The following is a 14,886-nucleotide window of genomic DNA, read 5'->3' on the forward strand; positions in this document are numbered from 1 at the left end:
CCATAAACGCGCGATCAAGGCGGGAAAGAGAAGTAGCGCGTCCCGCAGCGAGGCTAGTCGTAATTGGGCAGCCGCGCACGCCACGCAGCTGGCGGGTACAGCGTACGTCAAAACACAGACGGCCATCAAAATAACAATGGGGAAAACGGAAAATCACGAGGGGAAAAAAATGACACAGACGACCGGAAAAACCAAAACACAACGTTTCCTTGCCTTTTTTTTTTTTTTCTTTGCCACGTGAGAGACCGTGCAACTTCCCGCTGTGCAAACATGGTACGCGCCGCCACCACCACGCAGCAGTATAGGCCACCCCCCTTTCTCTCTACTCGGCTGCAGCTGATTTGTGCAGCGCACAACACATAATCGGAAGGCCTGGGTGTCAAGTCAGCCCTGGAAAAGCCCGCCGGTTCCAGCGCTGCCTTTCACATTGCCGGACAAACATTTCAGCGCAGGAATCAAATATATTGTAGTCCAAAAGGGTTCGATTTGTCACAAACAGGATGAAACGCTTTTTTTTTTTTCCTGGGAAACAAAAAAGCTTTTGAATTTGAATGACCTAATAGTTCTTATAATGGAGTTTTGTAGTATAGAGTGGATAACCGGAACGATTTGATGGGTGATAGTGCGTTACCGTTTTAGGTCGCAATGAGAGATAACGGTTCTCGCTCTGGTGATCTGTGAGCTCTTAGATGAAAAAAAAAAAAAAAAAGAAGACCCAAGCAATCCGCTACAACCAGCTCTCGCACTTCAAACCTCTCCGTTGTTGCTTTTCTTTCGAAAACAGCTTCATGACGGTGATGGCCAAGCGGCAACTACACATGTTCTGAAAAGTACGTAGTGCTTCCTAGGTCATACCACCTTCTTAGGTACTAAGCCAATACTCAAGTTGAAATACGTGTCTTTCTTAAATTTTAAATAACCGGGCTGTGGTTACTCGCCCGACTCCAAGCCTGGACCAAAGCCTGCTGTTTCCTACGAAAAAAAAAAGAACTGTTAATAACACAGAACTTTGAAATTTCCCGCCATTGAAGCAAAAATGACGTCACTAATGACGTCATTTTTGTAATGTGTGAAAGCGGCAATTTATACGCTGAGTTCATTCCAGGATAGAAAAGATGGCGTCCAACAAAGACTCAAGAACCTCCTGCACTATTTTGTAAACTCCCAATTCCTTCCTTCTTTCTTTCTTTCTTTCTTTCTTTCTTTCTTTCTTTCTTTCTTTCTTTCTTTCTTTCTTCCTTTATTTATTTATTTATTTATTTATTTTGAGAAAGCGGCCAATCACCCTAATGGGTGACATCACAGGTGCTTGGCCCGGAAGCCGATGAGTGGTTTTAATGTGCTGGGTATTTATTGATTAATTTGCTTTTAAATACCTCACAGACCCATGTGTAAGACGTTAAGCAGGTGGGCTAGCAAGGGTAATCATGCAAGTTCTAACGTGAGACGCCCCAGCAATGCGTCAATATGGATATACATGAAATAAATCTAACAGTAAGCAACACAGTATGCCAATCCCTCTCCCGGTCCCCCATGACCAAGAATATGCACTTCAAGCGCATAACAGCTTGCAAGCGGTACAGCATGCGTCACTAAAATTAGCAAAATAGACTTGCAGCAGTATTCGAAAGAGAGGTCGCGGGTTCGATTCCCGGCCGCGGCGGCCGCTTTTCTGATGGAGGCGAAAAGCAAAAACGCCCGTGTGTACGAGATTTCGACGCACGTTAAAGATCCCCAGGTGGTCAAAATTAATCCGGAGCTCTCCACTACGGCGCGCCTCATCGCCTTAGTTGCGTCGGCGCGTTAACCCCACCATCAATCAACACAGTATGCCCATCCCTCTCCATGTCCCCCATGACCAAGAATATGCACTTCAAGCGCATAACAGCTTGCAAGCGGTACAGCATGCGTCACTAAAATTAGCAAAATAGACTTGCAGCAGTATTCGAAAGAGAGGTCGCGGGTTCGATTCCCGGCCGCGGCGGCCGCTTTTCTGATGGAGGCGAAAAGCAAAAACGCCCGTGTGTACGAGATTTCGACGCACGTTAAAGATCCCCAGGTGGTCAAAATTAATCCGGAGCTCTCCACTACGGCGCGCCTCATCGCCTTAGTTGCGTCGGCGCGTTAACCCCACCATCAATCAACACAGTATGCCCATCCCTCTCCATGTCCCCCATGACCAAGAATATGCACTTCAAGCGCATAACAGCTTGCAAGCGGTACAGCATGCGTCACTAAAATTAGCAAAATAGACTTGCAGCAGTATTCGAAAGAGAGGTCGCGGGTTCGATTCCCGGCCGCGGCGGCCGCTTTTCTGATGGAGGCGAAAAGCAAAAACGCCCGTGTGTACGAGATTTCGACGCACGTTAAAGATCCCCAGGTGGTCAAAATTAATCCGGAGCTCTCCACTACGGCGCGCCTCATCGCCTTAGTTGCGTCGGCGCGTTAACCCCACCATCAATCAACACAGTATGCCCATCCCTCTCCATGTCCCCCATGACCAAGAATATGCACTTCAAGCGCATAACAGCTTGCAAGCGGTACAGCATGCGTCACTAAAATTAGCAAAATAGACTTGCAGCAGTATTCGAAAGACGTCATTAACAGTAAATGTCATGTTATCTCGCCTAAACGTCATAATTTGTCAATTAAATTGGTGAATATGAAACCAGCTTGGGATATACTCTGAAATGCCCCCTCTGATCGCAATTCTTCAAAATAGCTGTTGAGTAGCCGTTTAAATTAGAACCTTTAGGAACTTTCGGGGGCGTTTGTTGACTGTTTTTCAATTTCAACTTGTAATATTTATGTCTTTTCTGCCCTTGCAACGGGAAACCCCGAACAGCTTTCCTAAGCCGGGGAGGATACGCGTGACAGGGCCTAGTCGGCACTGCGTGGGCGGACTCCGTGTTTGTACACCAGCAGGCAACTCGACAGCGCACGTGGCTTCGCCACAAGTTGCGTTTCGCGTGGCGGAACTCTGTATACGCGGAAGGCGAGTTTGCGCGCGTGCGTGTTTCGCACATCCTGGCGAGGAGGATGCCAGGTAACAGCCGTCCCACCCCATGCACGCTAATAAGAAAAAACAAAACAAAAAAAAAAAAACTTGGAGGACGACCAAACACGCGACACGCGCAGGACGCTTTTCGTTTGGTATAGCTAGACGCACTTAACTCGTAGGAAACAAAACAAAACATAAAAGAACAGATCAGGAAAATGTAAGGGTCGTTCTTTGAAGCGGGCTCGCACAGTCATGCCGACGCTTTTAGAATTGGGTTGCGACGAATAGCGAAATTTCCCATTTGCCAATTAGTTAAGAGGCGCGGCTAATGACTTTCGTCTGCCAAATTCATTCCAACTGCCCATAGGCGCCATGATTACTTATTGGCGAAGAACACGAGGTCCCGGGATGGATTGAAAATCGCGGTAAGTGTTTTTGTTGCTTTCTTGGGGTATACCTACACGCGAGAAGTTTGGCCTACCGTCCTGCCTGCTTGTCTGTCTGCCTGTCCGCCATTTGATAGAACGACCTCAACGAAAAACAAGCGAAAATCGCTTGAACATGAAGTATATTTATGGTTATTCGTTTTCGGGTTTGAAAATTTTCCAAAATCAGGGGGGCCCCATTTGGGTGCTATTTTTCAAATTGATAATCGGGAGAAATCGGTCTTTGTTGTAAAGCCATTCCGAAATTCAGGTTTTTTCAGGTTAAATTTACAGATGTACGAAATAATAAACTTAGTCTATATCACCAGAAATTGGTGTTCGTTCATGCATGGTAATAGGGAAACACAGGTTTTCTAGCAATGTGGTGTTTGTTTGAAAATAGATCAGTAATAATGACAGTAAAGAGCATTGCTAACTTCTAAGAAATGAAACATTTTTTTCATGAACAGCCGGTCGTCCATTCTTCGACACATCCTTATTTACATGCATTTTCATCTGTATGTGCAACATGTCGGTCTCCATTCGAAACTTTGGAGGACAAGCGCTAAGCAAATGTTCGATAGTCTCAGGATAACCGCACAGAAGGCAGTCTGGGCTGTCCTCTAGTCCGATTGTGTGAAGATTCTTCCGAGTCAATGCTACTCCAAGACGCAGCCTGTGTAGCAATGTCTCTTGACTTCGGCGAAGACGAGGAGCATGACTGAGCCAGGACTTGAGCTCTTGATCGAGCTTGTGAAGGCATTCAGTAGCAGGCCCAAGATCAATTTCTCAGGCCGACCTCTTCTCCTTTTCAATAAACATTCTCTCTCTCTCTCTCTATCTCTCTCTCTCTCTCTCTCTCTCTCTCTCTCTCTCTCTCTCTCTCTCTCTCTCTCTCTCTCTCTCTCTCTCTCTCTCTCTCTCTCTCTCTCTCTCTCCATTCGAAACCTGTCCGGCCGTTGAACGTATCTCAGTTCGGAGAAAGTTATCTTGGCATCACAGCACCCTTTAGCTATACGCACAACAATTCCAGCGCAGCATTTTCCAGCTTGGGGTAGTGAGTGGTACAGTCGTGCCACTACTCAATGAGTTCGAAAGCTGCGCTTGTGGGGGATTGCTTTCAGCAAGTACAGGTTGCGAACGTTCGACCATCAGCGCATGAGTGTGTGCTATAGATCTCTACTTTGAAAAGGTTCATTCGGGAAGAAATCTGGTTTAACCCGATTCTGCTGGCACATGTTCGGGGTGTAACAATCGGGTAAAATCGGGTTGTATACCCGAAAATGAACAACCCTAAGTATTTTATATATAGGGAGGAACGTTTCAAACTACTAATACAAACATGACTCATGCATTTCCGCATTGTCGAAATAGGAATGGAAACTTCAGGGGTACAAATGCAAAATTTCAGGCAAATTTGAGGCATCCAGATCTGCGGATGAATAGAAGGATTGATTGACAGATGGATTGACTGATAGATTGATTGATGGATGAACTGGCTGATGAGTGGAAGGATGCATTGTTTGATGAATCGACTTATTGATGAATTGGTTGGTTGATGGATGGAAGAATTTACTGATGGACTGGTTGATTCTTCAATGGATTCATTGATAGATCTACTGATTGATGAATGGACTCGTTTATTGACTGATGAATGAAACAACTGATTGATGGATGAACTCTTTGATTAATTAATTGGTGAATAGACTGAATTAATGATGCGTGGGTGGAAAACGTAATTACTGCAATGGTAGATTAAATGATGGGTTGATTGATCGATGAATTTAGTGGTTGATGGACGGATAGATTGATTGACTGATTGATGGATAGCGGGAAGGTTTGATGGGTTGGTCGATTGATGAATTAATAGACGTGTGAACTGATGGATGAAGAGGTGGGTGGAAGGATATATGGATAGATGGATAGATTGGTGAATGAGTGAATGGACTGACTGACTGACTGATTATTTGATTGATTGATTGATCTATTGATAGATTGATTGGTCGATTGATTGATTGATTGATTTATTTATTTATTTATTTATTTATTTATTGATTGATTGATTGATTGATTGATTGATTGATTGACTGACTGACTGTCCCATTGATTGGTAGATAGGCTGACTAATTAATTGCTGGATTGATTGAATCATGTACGAATAACCTTGATTGATTGATAGATAACAGCGCGATGCACGGGACAAAGGGAAGACAACACGACACAAGCGCTTGGAGTAGCCTATTAACTGTTCAACATTTTTTCAACAGTGTATTGCGACTTCGACCTCACAAAGGAAGAGCCCGAGGGTGAGAAGCTACAATTCCCAGACCTGTGTTTTCAACTGAGCCCTGAACACCTGTGTTGGACATATGCCCCACGTTCAAAAAAAAAAAAAAAAAACACCCTGCTCCCGTACTCATCAGCTCATTCGAAGGTTGTGAAGAGGGCGGTCGCCACGTCCGTATATGAAGAATGCACTGGCCCGGTCTTGCGCACACATCGTTCAGACCAGCTTCACTGTGCAAGTCCAGCGTCTTTCAGCCGCTGGTTTCCCAGATCAGCTTCTTAGCAGCATAGCCAGCAAACGTTTGAGCGACATGAGGAAGACTGCCACACCGGAAACGCCGCAAGAAAGCCGCAAGAAAAAAAGCGGTAATTCCATACATTCATGGTGTCAGCCACAAACTCAAAAAGATAGTAGGGCGGTCGGGTGTGCAGCTGCTGTTCTCTGCCCCCAACAAACTGGGCGGGCTCTGCAGGAGAGTGAATATTGAGCAAGCAGCGGAGAAGGGATGCCAGGTAAATCACACCAAAGCCCCATGTCGAAAGCCAGGAAGCGGTGGTCTACGAGATCCCCTTGGTGCCTTGTGGCAAGTCGTACGTCGTACAAACTGGGCGTTGCATCAACGGCAGGTTAAGGGAGCATGCAACGCACTGAAGACCGGCACGGGCAGCATGCTTTCTCAACACGTCAAGGCTTGCCGATGTACACCACAGTTCGGCAAATGTAGTATCTTACGAATACACAAGGGCCAGCACAAGCGCGAAATCTGTGAAGCATTTGCGACACATAAGAGAGGAACCTCGTGTGTAAGCACCCCTTCAAATAGCACTCCTGGAAAAAGAAATATCACACTTGTCAAGATAGCGCCTTTCATTGAATGTAACGTACAGTCCTTCTGTTTGCAAATAACCTAATTCGTTCACTGATCTTGCGCACGGCTACTCTTTGATAACATTTCGCAGCGCTTGTGTCGTCTTTTCTTTTATTTCTTCCCTTTGTCCCGTGCATCGCGCTGTTTCGTTAAATGATATACCAACTTGCCCAACTACAAACCCTGCTGATTGATTGATTGATTGATTGATTGATTGATTGATTGATTGATTGATTGATTGATTGATTGAGAGGGAGCTCGAGGTAGCTAAGCAACCTTTAATGTCTCCCACGATTCCAGCTTGTGCAGGTGACCCTTCGGTGGAGGAATTGTACGAGGGAATGGGGTAGGGAGGACGGGAAGATTAGAGAGGTGAGGAGATGCATAGTCAGATAGCCAAAAAGAGATTGACACGAGAGACAGCGAACAAAGCAAAGGACAAGAAAAGCGGCAAAGAACGGAAGAATTTAGATTTGGTGCTCTGCGATGGTGAAAACAATATCAGCCGGTAAAAATGGCGACTGGCGAAGAAATGAAACTGGAAAGATGGTGAGGCGAACTGGTAACAAAACCGGGGGGGAAGGGGGGGGGGGGGCTTTCCGCACCGAGAGGAGCTAGAAGGCAGCAAGCCAGTGTCTTCTCTTCACCATATAGTGTCTTCAGAGTCTTACGTGCCTCTTGAGTGCCTTGCTGCGCAACATATACATCCGAGAGAACCCGACAAACCCCAGGCCGGCAACGACGGACTACATGTATGGGCAAATGATATGCGAACACGAAAATATGAACCGGAACGCACAAATAGCGCGATTTCTTCCCATGCAAGTCAAATTGACGCATCGCTTAATTACAGTAATAAAGTTCGAAAGTGTGACTTTCCAAATACACCAATAGTGTACTCTTATTGGACTTCGGCTAACAGTATTCTTTTTATTTTGCGTGCTCTGGTTCATATTACCGGGTTCGCATTTCAGTAGTCCATGACTCTACATAGTGAGTCGTGGCTTGGACGTCAGTGACTCGTGAGCACAGCGTTTTCGAATGCTGGCTTCGGCTACTTCCGGTGCCAAGTTAGCCAAGACAATCCGGAAGAAAGCGCTAAATAGTGCATCTTCACCCGCCGCAAACGAATTCAGCAAACTCTGCATTTCGTTTAGCTTCTCTGTCGTCAAGACGAGTGAGTTACGTCGACTCTGAGCGGTTTTAGAAACCGCAGAGAGCGATAAAGTAAGGAATGCTTAGGCGGCACTTTAAAGAGAGCAATAAAATTGCACTAAGCTGTGCGATTTCAGCAGCAGTCACTACACTCATAATCTGGTTCCACGTAAGATCCACTTAGTAACTGGAACTTTTTTGCAAAAAAGTTCCAGTTATATAATTGGAACCGTGTTCCACATATCCTGAAAATTAAGTGGAACAGTGCACCACATATTTTTGCGACTAAATTATGTGGATCGGTGTTCCAAATAAAAGTATGCGGATCACTGTTCCAAATAAAAGGGTAGTTTAAGTTACTGGAACATTGATCCATGTAAAATGATTATGGAATTTATCCGGTGCGCCGTTCCAGGTACCTTCAGACCAGCTGTTTATATAAAACGGTGTTCCTATAGGCATTGGGAAGCTGTCCTGGGACTCCACTTTTCCAATATTTCTGCTTTCCTGTCGGTATACACCGAGGTCATATGCCAGGCTGGCGGATGCATTGGTATCAGCAGGAAACCGCAAGCACCATTTTAACACAGCCTTGATATATGACCCGCAGTGATACCAACAATTGGAAAGCAGAAACCACCGCAGCAGTGTGGTCCCTGACAGTTCCCAACAGTTGCCTATCGGAGCACAGTTCTATATAAAAGTTGGTCTGAGGCACCTAGAGCGGCACACCCTCTTTGGCTTCACCCGCAGAATCCTGTGCTGGGTTTCAGCTGCATATAAAAGAAACAATATACTTGCATTAAAATACGCACGAAACAAACTATTATGACTCATACACTGCTTTTCAACATACTATACAACTTTATTGGGTGTTAGTATTCATACATTTCAGATTTTAATAGCTGTCTATTTTAAATTGCACAGAAAATGACCAACGTACAAGGAATAAATACCATAACGATAACACTAGGCTCCAGGTGGCATTTTCACATATTCACTTTTACTCAAAAACATGGTTAATAAAGACGGTATAAGGGTCGACTGCTTCATAAATAAATAGACGTGTGCGTCTACCGCGGCACTGACACAGACATTATACAACAGTGAGCATCAAATATGCTGTCTTATCAGATAAACCAAGGTAATTCAAAGGTGGAATTACTCATTGCGCTTGCCATACTGTGTTTACGCATAACTGTTTGGGAAAATGCAGTTTGCTATTAAATTGTAGGGAAAGGCCTAAAAACAAGCCATACACGGTTGTATTATCAGAAACCTACAACAGTGCAGTGCAAGAGTTTAGGAAAACAACGCTCGAGCCAAGATTAACGATAAAACATTTTGACACGAGAGGTCACATGCGGCAGTATGCCACAATTAAAACATGATTATTAAAGATAGTAGTTTCCTGACACCAGACGTAAGTGTAACATCAAGCTATTTGTAGGCAAAATAGACTTTATGAGCGTCCTGAAAAGGCCTTTGACTTAAGGCACGTTGCTTGACCAAACAATTTGTAGTTGTTCAAAATAATTCATCCCCGAAAATCTCGTGAAAGCCAGAGTGAATATTATATAATTTTGCAAACCAGGTAGCTGGAAGCATGTTACACATAATAAAATTTAACAAGCAGACTAATTATATACGTCATCAATTCAAGCGGGAACAAGTCAGACATCCTTAAGAAGCAAACAAGCCAGCGTTGAATCATACAGGCACCAACCAGTTTTACAAAGCAGACTTGAAAGCATTTTTTCCAGCCTCAACGTTTTACCTTAGGTAAAATTCACAGTTGCGTGCTATAAAAACCCTCCCGTCTTGCTGTCAGTGTAATTGTGACCTAATCCCTGCTTCCGCCAAGCAAGAAATGAAACTTTGTTCAAAGGAGAAGACTTGTTCAAGCCAAATAAGCACATTTTAAATTCTTCTACGGCATGGGTGTCAGCTCACTTACAGTACTAAAATTTATCAATGAAGGCGCAAGCTATCTGCGTAAATAAGCACTGTCACTTTTGCATCAGCAGCAGCACTGCCACGAAAAAAAATCTCATGAGCTACACTTGAATAATCGGACGTTACAATGCGGTGCCATGAACTACATTGACACCCACTATAGATTCAAAGTCAGCCTGCGCATTGTGCCAATGATGAAAAATAAGGCACGACTTCAGTGTTCAGTTGACATGAAACTTGCATGTGCCAGTAACTTAAACCTCTTCATCTGATTTCACCCCCTTCATGCCTTTCATCTGACCTCCTTCATGCCTTTCAAGAGATACTTTAACCTTTACCAATAATTTAAAATCCCAAGTAGAGCTGAACACTTCAAGTATTTCAACAAAGACTCCAACTTAAATGACACCAGGCCACTGTCAAATTTATCATGCTTTCCAAGAACTCCCTGCAAAAGTACCAAGAACTCTTCAAAGGCACACAACCATAAGAACATGATGACACGATGAAAAAGATGACATATGTGGCGAAGAGGATGACCACATCCTGAAGTGACAATGCAGGCGGCGAATCTATGATGTGTTTCTTGCGGGCAATATTGATGGCGCCAGTTCCTTCTCTCAGAATAACCGGGCGTCGAGAAGACTTACTGCTCACCTCATGTACCTTCAAGGAAACAAGAATATTTTGTTACATGGTTGCTTTAAATGAGTGAGTTGCTTAGGCCCTTTCATAACACAGTAATTGATTTAAAATCAGTGATTTCTTCCGTTTTTTTCTGGGAGTGCTGCTAAAGGTGAAAGTGCGCTAAACAATATCACCACAGACAATCAATGAAATTGCCCTGATTCTGTAAAGTATCCCACCTTGCTGCCTCGGTATCCTGAATATAAGGTTTTTTTATCCTTGAGAGGTTTCGTTTATTAAATAAATCAAATAATAATTACTATAATCACCTTTCGGCATTATATTTTACACACCTTCTCTCTGCAAAAAATGTTCTCTGTACTGTATAATGTGCTCCCTAGAATGCTGTAGTCAGGCTGGCTTAATATAACTTACAGCAAAACGATGTTTCTACCGCAAAGAAATAAATGGCCAGTCATAGGAAATCATAAATATCGCACTGTGGCAGAAATTCTTGGGGGAATTAGTTCCACCTAAAATATTTCCCTCTCGATATGTATTACCTCCATGGTTCGTAGTGGTATGAGGCAGAAGTTGAGCTGACTAATGCTGAACTAGGCTGTTGCACAATTTTCTTATAAATCACAACTATAGCACATTTTCTTGCAGACGACACTTTCTGTGCTCTAAACAATTGCCTTAAAAAATTACCCCTTATTTAACCACCTGTCAAAATCCAATGCAAGCATTACTCATGCTACGGCTGTATTTGGGAGTATTATTGGTGCTACGTGCGTATTAAAAGCGGGAAATTTAAATCGTCAGTTGCCACCATATTGTTGTAGCAGCAACCACGTTGGGCGTGTCCGTGGTGCTGGCAAATCACAGCAACAACTCTCAAGTTGTAAAAGCTAAATATTTACAAAACTTAAATACAAAATAGTGTTTTTTTTTTGCCACTGTTGGAGCATCCGTAATAGGCGGAATGTGAACACAATGGCCAATATTGGCGTTCACGATAACGTGTTAACAGTGAGATTTTATTAGGATGAACAGGCCCAGAAATTGAGTCCCGCAAAAACAAAATGCCAGCTTACCCAACCAAAATTATGACCCGGGTGTTTCTGCCAGGGACGTCTCAAAGTGCACTTCCAGGAAAGTTTCGCTAACGTGTTCCGAAAAGCTCCTACTGTCACCTTGAGCCACAGGCCAAGCTGTCACTGAAAAGAAGTTCAAGTTTCAAACCATTAGTCACAAAGAAACTACCTAAAAACACGCCATGAAAGACCCAAAAATGGCAGTGCGTACTTACTTGTAGAATGCAATGATTTCATCCCGTGCAAGAGCTTTAATTTGTTGCCTTCTGATGATACACTTCCAAGAAGGCGTCCAAATACAATTAAAATGGCCATATGCATTCCTTGTACAGCTGTTTTAGGTCTATCTTCACCCTATTGCCTAGAAAATAAACAGTACAAAAATATCAGAGAATAAATTTATGCCTTGCTTTACTCAGGGAGCACGAGAAAATATTGAACAATGTCTGATTCGTTCCACGAAAGTCGAATGTCTTTTTTACAGCGGAAGCCCTGGTAATCTTTTCTTCCTAAACAATTTGAGATATAAAAATATACCAGTCTATGCGAACTGGTGAATATCTGCACAATATGCACGACCCAAAAGGTACTCTTTTGTGGCTTATGAGCTCCACAGGGCATTCATAATCCGCCGCACTCTCCCCGACGACCCTTCAGCATGCCGAAGATGTCTTCAGCCAGTAAATGCCACAGCCATGACTTCGCAGGAGCATGTAAAGAATGGAAATAATTTGTTTTCATTTTTTTTTTTTGCAGAGAAAAAAACATTTGTCACAACCTATCAGTGGAGGGACAAATGTCTCCACAGTCAGCCACAGACTCTTTCTGAACAGGTCATAGAGTATGAATACAGAATGTAGCAATCTGCTTTTGCAGTATAATTTCTACGTTCAAAGGAGAACAAAAATGGATTAATGTTTGGTGCACATCATGATTCAACAACTTTGCACCTGAGCGTTTCGAAAATTATTCCAACTCTCTAGCTGCCACTGACATTGATAGCATAAAATAGCAGGAATGAATTATTTTGAAAATTACTTTGTGACGTTAAAACTTCTAATAGTCCACACGTGAGCTTTATGGGTAATTATTCAGAGGTCTCAGGTTACCACTGACATTGACAGCATAGAAACGGCTCCACACTTTCTGCGTGTTTCCACCTGACTTCCCCTCCACAAAAGGAACGTTTTGTTACTACGCTGCTGCTCAGACAACCACTTTCCCTTGCATTTCACTACACGTCAGGGAGCCAACTAAAGTTGACTAGTGTAAATAGACCATCTGAATTCATCGAAGGCATTGGAAGAAACGGGGAACAACTACACACACAGCACAGATAAACGTAAGCAGTGCTGCCGCCAACGTCTTGAACGCACATCAACATTAGGCGGAATAGCGTGATTAGCACAGCAAATGTATGGCTCTCAGAAGACCAACACAACGCAATTAACACGGAAGTTTGAAAATACCGATAAGGCTAAAGACAGACGCTCCGACAAACAAGCCGTGCAGTGTGTGCGCGCGAGACAATAGCGTGCGACTAACTCGAGAAGATTCAGCACTGCTGACAGGTACAGCAACCGTCAATATACAACTAAGCAACACCACACCATAAGGGGACATGCAGACTCGAGAAATGCGCGCACCAGCAACTTTCTAAATAGCACTAGTTAACGTATGCAGTCAAACGTTTCTCGCATCGAACAGGCAGCGGAGCGGCACGTTTATCAGACGCAGTGATGAACAAGTCAATGAACAACAACCGTTACCAGAACATAAATAAGCAGCACTGACCTTTTTTGCGTCTCCCGGCAAAACTTCACTTTGTCGAACAGTAAATACAGCCCGAGGACATGAAGAAATCCGCAGTTTCACGCCACAGCCAAACTGGTAACCGTTCCCGCCAGTCTGACCGACAGTTCATTTAGTACATCAGGCGCATAACGCGAGCAATAAAGAACACCGCTATAGAAGGCCACTGGTGGCGCTGCATGCGGACGAACAAAAACTAGCTTGCAAAAACGTTGAGACGTAGGGGCGCTGCTGTCGTTAAAAGTGTTCACGCAGTCCCGTTTTTCCCTCATCGTCGTTGTACCCGTTGCCGTCCCACTATACCATGCATCAACGCAAGCGGCGCTGCCTTGCGGCTGTCAACGCATGCGCACGGCATGCCGCACTGAAGTGGCGGTCGTTTCGTAATGGTTTCGGCCAACTTTTTCTTCCTCCGTGCCTTGGGCGATGCACGCCGTGGCCAGTGACCAGTCCGCGGAAGAGATCACAAGCTCGGCACCCGTGATCGCTTATATTTGCTTCGGAAAATGGGAGTAGGCCTCTAAGCGGACGTCTACGCGGCTCTGAGGCTGGAACAAAGAGCTCAGATATTAGCCAATTTAACACGTTAGTTGGGCTAAAGTTGTTTCTCGCCGCGGGCCGTGAGCGCGTGCGGTATGTGTGCATAAACTTCGATGACAGCTTTATTTCGTTCTTTGCAGTGAAAACAAAACGACGCTTCTTTATTGACTGCGTTCTCTTGACAACAAGTCTTTCCAATACCAAAAATATATACTGCGACGCTCTTTGATATCCACGTTATAGAAAACTACTTCCGTATAGTGAATTCAGTGTGATTACTCGCTAATAAGCGAGTTATAATACACCTTCCCGTTTTCTAGCAGTTTGTCTTCATGAACACCAATAGTGCAGGAAAAGAGCAACGGGGGGACCAGGAGGAGAAGGCAGGTCATTCGGTGAACTTGAATTACTATGGCAAGTAACAACATTAGGGTAACACTGCGAATTCTCGCGATACTGCAATGCATAATTTGAAATAAGAATGACATTTCAGTATAAATATACAGAATGTAAGGCAGATGCCGCGGGGTAGATTTAGTTCTCCGGGTTCTGTGTCGTTCTCCTCCTGCAAAGAGGCTTTCGTTTTTGCTTGTGAAAATTAATAGCCGGGACGAGACAAAATACAAAAACAAACTTCTTAGCATATAACTGCATGCGTAGCATGATGTGTGCGGTGTAAAATGTGACGCAGTCGGTTACCATTATGTATGTACCCCATCACAACATAAGTAACGTGGACTAAGTACCATTGAGCGCGTACTACACCACAGCGAGATGATGACTGAGTGTTGAACAAAAACTGCCGTTTCTGCGAAACTTTGTAAACCAAATGCATAAAATGTAATTGCCTCAATAAGTATTTCGTAATGAAGATGTTCACAAAAGCACCACGAATTCTTCAGCGCTATAGCAGCTATGGCTTTGCCCGAACGGCAGACGGGGAAAGGGAAGACGTTTAGTCCTTCTCAAATTGAAGTCACTGGTGATTTTGTATACTTGTCACTTGACGCCCCAAATTAGAAAAATACGATGTTCACGAAAGTGGTTTGGGTGCCGCAGAACACCTGGAAATGGGTTCCTGCAATTTCTTCTTTTGCCTAAGATATCCTCCTCTCGAC

General features: G+C 44.0%; 2 long non-coding RNA genes across 2 annotated transcripts in view; one reads left to right on the forward strand and one right to left on the reverse strand.

Moving 5' to 3' along the window:
- Positions 1-3,217: 3,217 nt before the first annotated feature.
- Positions 3,218-14,886, forward strand: part of LOC144157823 (uncharacterized) — a 48,085-nt gene continuing 36,416 nt past the window's right edge. The window contains exon 1 of the long non-coding RNA XR_013319881.1: positions 3,218-3,426. This is a non-coding gene — a long non-coding RNA (uncharacterized LOC144157823). The remainder of the gene's footprint in view (positions 3,427-14,886) is intronic.
- Positions 7,969-14,013, reverse strand: LOC144158844 (uncharacterized). The gene is made up of 4 exons (XR_013320187.1): positions 13,211-14,013; positions 11,632-11,777; positions 11,417-11,539; positions 7,969-10,358 (listed from the first exon to the last, which is right to left on the reverse strand). It is a non-coding gene; the product is annotated as an uncharacterized LOC144158844 (long non-coding RNA).

The sequence above is a fragment of the Haemaphysalis longicornis genome, unplaced genomic scaffold, assembly GCF_048455015.1.
Source record: "Haemaphysalis longicornis isolate Haplotype H1 unplaced genomic scaffold, Haemaphysalis longicornis Haplotype H1 scaffold_10, whole genome shotgun sequence".
In the NCBI taxonomy this organism is placed as follows: Eukaryota; Metazoa; Arthropoda; class Arachnida; order Ixodida; family Ixodidae; genus Haemaphysalis; species Haemaphysalis longicornis.